We start from the raw sequence: 7479 nt of genomic DNA, 5'->3' as shown, positions 1-7479 counted from the left end.
GGTGGTTTCCAGTCCAGGACATCTCCTTCCTTCCAAGCATGAGGTGCAGTACCTTCCACTCCTTCTTTTAACCCTTTGATGAACTGCTGGCCAGGACTTAAAGCCTTCCAAAGACTCACAAGCACAGCATTTAGCTCTCTAGCAACTTTCCCCCTAGGAACTCAAGCTTGACACAAATCTTGTCATACTTATTTTTCAACAACTCAGGATCCACCATCTGCTTTCTCCTTTGTGTTCCTTTCCTCCTGAATGTTCCAACATCTTATGAACTCAATTCATGTGCCAGTCTAAATTGTTCAGGTCTGCTAAAGCCTTTTCTTTTGTAAAGATCATGTCCCACCATCGCACTCAGCAAAGTCACTAAAGCCCCATACTGATACAGGGGAGAAAAGGCATCTCCTAGAGGGTTCTTAATCTCATTCGTAAAAGAATTTAAGAACGGACTTAAACAGAAGCTTTGGAACAATTTTTTTAGAATATAAAGAAAATTTTCAGGGTAGGCCAGCTTTAAATCTCAGCAGCTGCCTTGAGAAGATGAGAAGGAAAAATCCATAAAGCCATGCAGGTTTAGAGCCCACATGGAGGTCAGACACATGGCAGACTGGCAGTCATATGGTCAAGAGAAGAAAGCTTTAGAGAAATAGTAAAGAAATACAAGATGCTAAGGCAGCCCAAAGCATTAGAGAAAGCATGCTTAGAAAAGGAATATGAGGAAGAAAAGGAGAGAGATTACAGTTTTCTGAAACTCTCTTACAGAGAGCTACATGTCTGTGGTTGGGTCCAGAAACACTTCAGTCAGAGGTGGAATCCCAGAGGTAACACAATAGGCCCATTTATTTAGCATGACTTAAGGTGAACCCACCTTCCTAGGGGTGGTCCTATGACCTGGTGATTGACCAGTGAATCTGGAAAGGTGGGTCTTCCAACAGATAGACTAATTATTAGTCTTGACTCTTATGGGACTTTTTTGCTACTCTGACAATACCAGTCTTGAGGTCCCTGGAAAATCAACTTTAAAAACTTTTTCAAATTTCCTTTTATTTTATGTGCATGTATATTAAGTGTACCACACATGTGCAGTGTCCACAGAGGTCAGAAGAGGGTGTCAGATCCCCAGAACTGGATGGTTGTTAGAAGTTATGTGGATGCTGTGAATCAAACCCAGGCCCTTTGCAAGATCAGGCAATGCTCTTAACTGCTGAGCTATCTCTCCAGATCCAAAGCAACTTTTTTTATAACTCCTGTGAGCAAAGTTCTATCTGGCCTGGTGAACTGGGCATCGGACACTTCTCTTGTTCCCAGTTCCCTTAGTAACAACTGCCCTTCCTCTACTGTCTTTCATTTCCTGATATTCATGGAGTCCTAGTTAGCATTAACCATCAACTTGATACAGCCTGAAAAAGGAATTTTAATTGAGTAATTGTGTTTATTGGGTTTGTCTGTGGACATGTCTGTGCAGGATCATCTTGATTAATAATTGAAGTAGGAGAGCCTGACTCAAAGGTACCATTCCCTGGGCAGGTGATCCTGGGATCCTAGCTAATCAGGAACTGGAGATCCAGCCAGAGGGCAAACCAGCAAACAGTTCCTTCATGGGTCTTCCCTCTAGGTTCCTGCCTTGAGTTTCTGCACTGATTTCTCTCAATGATGGATTGTGACCTGAATGTGTAAGTCAAGAAAACCCTTTTCTCTCCAAGTTGCTTTTGTTAGTTGCTGTTTTATCACAGCAACACAATGCACTAGAACATACAGGTACTGCACCTGGTGATGATCAAGTGTTCCTAATGGCTTCTGTCAGCCAGTCCATCAGAGACGGATTTCCTCATTGCTTCACTTTATGCGTCTAGACTTTGTTTTCAAGAAGACTGATTAATTGTGGTATTTGATAGGTAAATTGAGGGAAAATCAGGAGAAAGCCCCAGGACACAGACAAGAACTCTGGAAGGATAGAGTTTATTGGCAGGGAAAATGCACAGGACAGTCCCCAGTTCAGGAAGGAGGAGCTGTTGTTTTACAGGCTGTTGGCTGAGGGTTTTAATAGGGGGTTTGGGGGGATGCAGAAGGCAGGAAAATATTTTTTAAAGCAAGGTAGGTTGGGGAGAGAGTCTAGGGCTTATCAGGAGAGAACAGCCTCTGTCAAACTGCCCCCTTCCATCCCCTTCTGTCAGCCAGGATCTGGGTCATGGGATAAGGGGTCTGTACATTGTGAAAGTTATCAGGGGGAAGTAGGCTGTGCTGAAATGGCTCTTTGCAGTAATCAGCTCTTGGGTCAAAGGTGTAGAGTCTGTTTATCTTGTCTGCAGATGGTCAGGGTTCTCATTAACTCAGTTCCTGTGTTCTCAGAGGGCCTGCAAAACCATGAGGCCCTGTTGCACTGGGGAGGGGTTGCCGTAGATCCAAACCCTAACATTCCAGCCTTTTGTGTTATAGGATGGGGGCGTTATCCTCATCTTGCTGCTGAACATGGTCGACATGGAGGAGGCTGGATTAGGGATCAGTCAGACAGCAGGGGTTTCCACCTCATGCATCTGAACAGGGTCCTCGATGGTCGACAGGCACTTGTATACATGTGGAGGGAAGGAAAGTAACAGCTAATTAAAACTGGTATGAGTTAGTTGTTGGATTTGTCCCTGAACATATCTGAAGAGGCAGGGAGCAATGGTTAGCACCAAAGTAATAGAAAGCAGAGGGCTGAGTAAGGGCAGAAACCATGAAGTCTGTCCTGTAAAAATATCCCATTGAGGTGACTGCTGGTAGTAGGAAGTTTTAAGTGAAAGGTAAAATCTTTTAGGGATAAGAGCTCCCAAATACTTTTAACATTTTTTGGCCTTTAGAACAGAGTACATTGCTAAAAGGCCCAAGGACAATTTGACTTTTAGCTAAGAAAGAAATGGTCTACTTTTCTTTGTGGTCTTTTTACCCTAACTGCCTAGCCAATTTCTACCTCCTATTCTTACCACACTACCCTCTGAAGAGGTTTACCCAAATTACTGATAGGGAGTAGGAATACAGACTGCTCTGGCTTCTTCCATGCTGAACAGGGATGCAGGGTGAGGCAATTGGGGTACCCCCTTCAGTGGGTCTATCTAAAAGACTTCCAAAATTGCATAATTCTTAACTAGAGGGAGAAAAGAAGGTCCTTGACTGGTGCTTTTAAACAGCCTCTAGATAGGGAGAGAAAACAAATTTAGCCATCATTTTAGAACAATAGTGTGTTGTCTCCCTCAGCTGCAGGTGGGCACTACAGTATTGCAGACCAAGATCTGAAGTCTTACATCTGAGTAGCATTGTCTTATTAGGAACAAAACCGTCAATGAGAGATAATTGTCTAAATAACATCTTATAAGATGTCTGGAATGTGTAATCCCTTGAACTCTTAAAGAAATATACAGATGACTAATTTTTGGTTATACTTTCCTTTTGGGTGTTTAAGGCCATGCATTTGGCCCAAATAAACCAATTTACTTTTAAGGTCATTTGAGGATTTGTTCTTCAGGGGTCACATGGGCTTCAGAGGAGCCCCTGGCTCCTTTCTTTTCTTTTACCGGTACCATCTATGTGAAGTTAAGTCAAAGGTCCTGCTTGACTCTGTTTGGTTTCACTTGGAAGCATGGAGGAAATATTCCTCTGTGTTGACCCTCCTCTTTGTAGACTGGACACTGATTCAAGTCCATCTGGTGGGGTCTCCATGGTCTGCCTGAATAAGAGGACAGGTGACTCACCACAGTTACAGGACATTTTGAGAGATGCTCCATAATCCCCTGGGACTTAGTTGACTTTGGAGGGCAAGGAGCAAAAAAATGTCCCTTTAAGTCCCTCTGACCAGATTAATATAGGCCTCAAAGTCTGGCTATTAAACACCTAACCTTTACTAGGCATCCTTAAACTAGTTGATTAAGCTATGACCTTAGAAATTTTAAGATTATCTATATATTATGTTTGTCTCATCCTTGATAAAGCATAACAAACCTATACAGACCTTCATCACTTGCCTAGGCTTTCTCATTTTTCTCTGTCAATCCTGGAAATATTCAGCCATCATCATTTTTGTACATAAATCCTTCTTAATAAAATATCTCCATTCTCGGGGCTGGAGAGATGGCTCAGAGGATAAGAACACTGGTTGTTCTTGCAGAAGACCTGGGTTCGAATCCCAGCACCTACATGGCAGCTAACAATTGTCCATAACTCCAGTCCCAGGGGACCCAACAGCCTCTTCTGTCCTCCGTGGGCATTGCACGACATGGGCGCACTTATCTACATGCAGGCAATACACGCATACACATAAAATAAAAATAATAAATAAAAAATCTCCATTCTCATATCCTTCAAACATCTTTTAGCTTTCCATTTTCTTTTTTAATAACCATGAGACTTAATAACATTAACAAATAAACTTTCCATCTGTTGCAAGAATTCTCTTCCTGGGGATACTAAGCAAGGCTTACCCCCTTCTACAGGTCTAGTGTCAAACCAAAGTTTGATTAAAGTTTTCCTAGGATTCAATACTGTTTTGTATAAACAACTAGCACTTAAAAGTTTTGTGAAACACTTAGTAGACCTAGAGACATTGTCCAATAAATTTAAAGATGTTTAGGGTACCCAAATTTATAAGGCTTTTGAATGTACTATCAAAATATCCTTATTTATAAATCTGCATGTGTATTTTAATTAGGCATGCCAAAATAAAGCAAAATAAAACCAATAATTTTGTGCACAGTAAATGAATGAAAATAATATCTGAAGTGGCCAGTTTGTTTTGATGGAAACATGAATACAATGATCACAGACACACATGACAAAATTACTTGAGATCTCAACACATGAGAAAACTTATAGACATACATGACATAATTACATGAAATCCCAAACACATAGAAAATGATTATCATAGACACACATGACATAATTCCATGCAAACTAGGTGCACCCAAAACACAAAAATCAAGGAATTTGATTAAGATGGTCCTTTGCATGTAAGACACTCATCTTTTAAAGGTGTATTGGCAAACATTTCCTCCATAATCTCCTCATAGCTATGGGAAGTTCTCCATCCTCTTCTGATGAGGCTAGGTTTTAGGGTTTGGGTAGCCTCCATCCAGACTCAGGGATTCTTATCCAGCATGGCCTGATTTTAAGTCACTGGACTTTGCAGAAAAATTTTAATTTGGAGAGTTTTATCTTACCATAATTTCCTACAAGATAAAAAAATGGATAAGGATGTTCACTTGTGTACTTAAGAGCCAAATTCAGTGTGCTCTTAAAAATATCTGCATGAAAAGAATTTTGGGGTCCCATCTGGGTCAAAATGGGGATAAAAAGGGTTCTCTAGAGGGTTCTTAGTCTCATTCATAAAAGAATTTAAGAATGGGCCCAACTGGAAACTTTTACAATTTTATTAGAATTTTAAAGAAAAATCCTCAGGGCAGGTGAGCTGGTAATTTTGGCAGCTGCCTTGAGGAGGTGAGTAGTGGGAAGGAAAGAAAGCCATGGGGCCATGAGGTTTAGAGCCTGTGTGGGAGATCAGTCACATGGCTGGGAGAAGGAAGCTTTAGAAGAAAAAGTGAAGAAATACAAGATGCTAGGGGCAGGGAGGGATTGAGGTTGAGTCCTACTTGAAGGAAGTTCATCAGCTGTGTTAGGATCAAAGGCCGAGGTAGAGGAGTAGGAGGGGGAGCGTAGGCCCCTGCAGGGGTTGGAACTGGCAGATTGGGGTCCTGTGAAACACTTTTGGCAAGGAGAACTTGATGAGAGGAGCAAGAGGCATAGAGGGAGGGATTAGCACGAAGATCAAAAAAGACTTGGACATAAGGGAGCTTGGACCTTTTGCCATTAGTATGGCAGAAATTATCTAAATCTTTCAAAATATTGAAGTCTAAGGTTCCGGTGTCTGGCCAAACAGAGTCATTATCTAACTTGTACTGGGGCCAGGAACTTTTAAGAGCTTTGGCCTGATTGTATCTGAAAGTCCTAGTTGTTTTAAGGATTTAAGAAGATAAGCAGGCCCTGTTTCCATAGCGACAGATTACACAGAGGAGATAGGGAAGGAATTGAGCAAGTAAGTAGGAAGAGGCAATGAGGATCCTCTCTCCACCGGGAGCAGAGGCAGGGATGGCAGCTAAGAGTTGGGGCAGGAAAGTGCAGGATACAAAGAAGAGAAGGGCAGGAGGGAGGAGGAGGAGAAAAGGCGTAGGCCAATCACCAAGGAAAGCGTCCCTTCCCAGGATAGGCCTGACAACCAGTTTTTTCCAGTCCCTGGAGGCAGCATCCTGCAATCAGATCACCAGGGAGGGAAAAGGTGAGTTCCTGTCCTGGACAGGAAGGGGTGCGTGTTCCTATCCCTGGGAACAGCATCCTGTTACCCAGAGAAAGGAAAGGACTTTCCAACACACTAGTGTGATTTTCGAGGCAAGTACAAGAGTGGAAAGCCCTCTGATGAGAGTGTGGTGCAACCAGCCAGTAGAGGGAGACAAAGTACAAGGAGTGATGGGAAAAGAGCTGTGGAGTGAGAAAGAAGGGGGTGGGAGAGCCAAGAGAGGAGAGAGATAGAGAGACTTCAAATCGTGGAGCTTGAGAACGCGTGAAGACAAGCTGTCAGGAGTGAGGAAAGGGAGGGAAAGGGAGAGGGAACCTGAGGCTTAATGAGAGGCTTCGAGAGAGAAAGGAGGAGAGTGGAGACTTCCAGAGTCTGAGGAAATCAAAAGAAGATGTAGAGGAGCAGGAGAGAAGTGAAAGCAAGGCAGAGTACACTGCAATGTGGCAGGGAAGGAACCACAGTGACCATAAGGAAAAAGGCAGTTAGAGACAAGGCAGAGAGAGAACAAAAGGGAGAGTTGGAATGTACCTGAAAGCCAAATCAATGGTGTTCTCCGGGGCTGGTAATGGCAGCCAGATCCAGTCAGAGTTCTTTATATGTGATTCCCAAAAGATTGCAGATCCAGGAGGTCTTGGGCAGGTTTTGGCACCATATGATAGGTAAATCGAGGCAAAACTGAGAGAAAACACCAGGACACAGACAAGAACTCTGATGGACTAGAGTTTATTTGCAGGGAAAACGCACAGGACAGTGCCCAGTTCGATAGAGGAGCTGAAGGCTGTCAGCTGGGAGTTTTAATAGGGGGTGTTGGGGCATGTGGAAGGCAGGAAAAAAAAAAATATATATATATATATATGTCAATTTCATACAGAACACCCCAAACAATCTTATTTATCTATTGGAATTTCAGATCCAATCCCACATCTGAAGTGGCACCCTCCCATAGTCCCCCTCCTCCCACTGGAGCCCATATACTCTGTCATCCCTCTTACTGTCCACTGTGTTGTCAGTACCCCCAGCCATTCCCCAGTGATGGTCCCTCTGCTATCTAGACAGCCTATATAGAGTACCTTGTTTTAGGAAGATCAGCTCTTCCTCATCTAGCAGCTATCAGTTGCTAACATTTCTTTAGATAAGATTGGGGTCTGCTGTTCATTTTCCCA

The 7479-nt window shown here is 42.9% G+C and overlaps 1 pseudogene; it reads left to right on the top strand.

Annotated features, from left to right (window-relative positions):
* The first annotated feature begins 6838 nt into the window (after positions 1–6838).
* The window catches only part of LOC103741062, a 5935-nt pseudogene continuing 5294 nt past the window's right edge, over positions 6839–7479 (top strand).

Source organism: Nannospalax galili, unplaced genomic scaffold, assembly GCF_000622305.1.
Source record: "Nannospalax galili isolate Female #2095 unplaced genomic scaffold, S.galili_v1.0 scaffold411, whole genome shotgun sequence".
NCBI classification, from domain to species: Eukaryota; Metazoa; Chordata; class Mammalia; order Rodentia; family Spalacidae; genus Nannospalax; species Nannospalax galili.
Note: the sequence above shows the minus strand (reverse complement) of the source record. Positions and strands in the feature narration are given on the sequence as shown.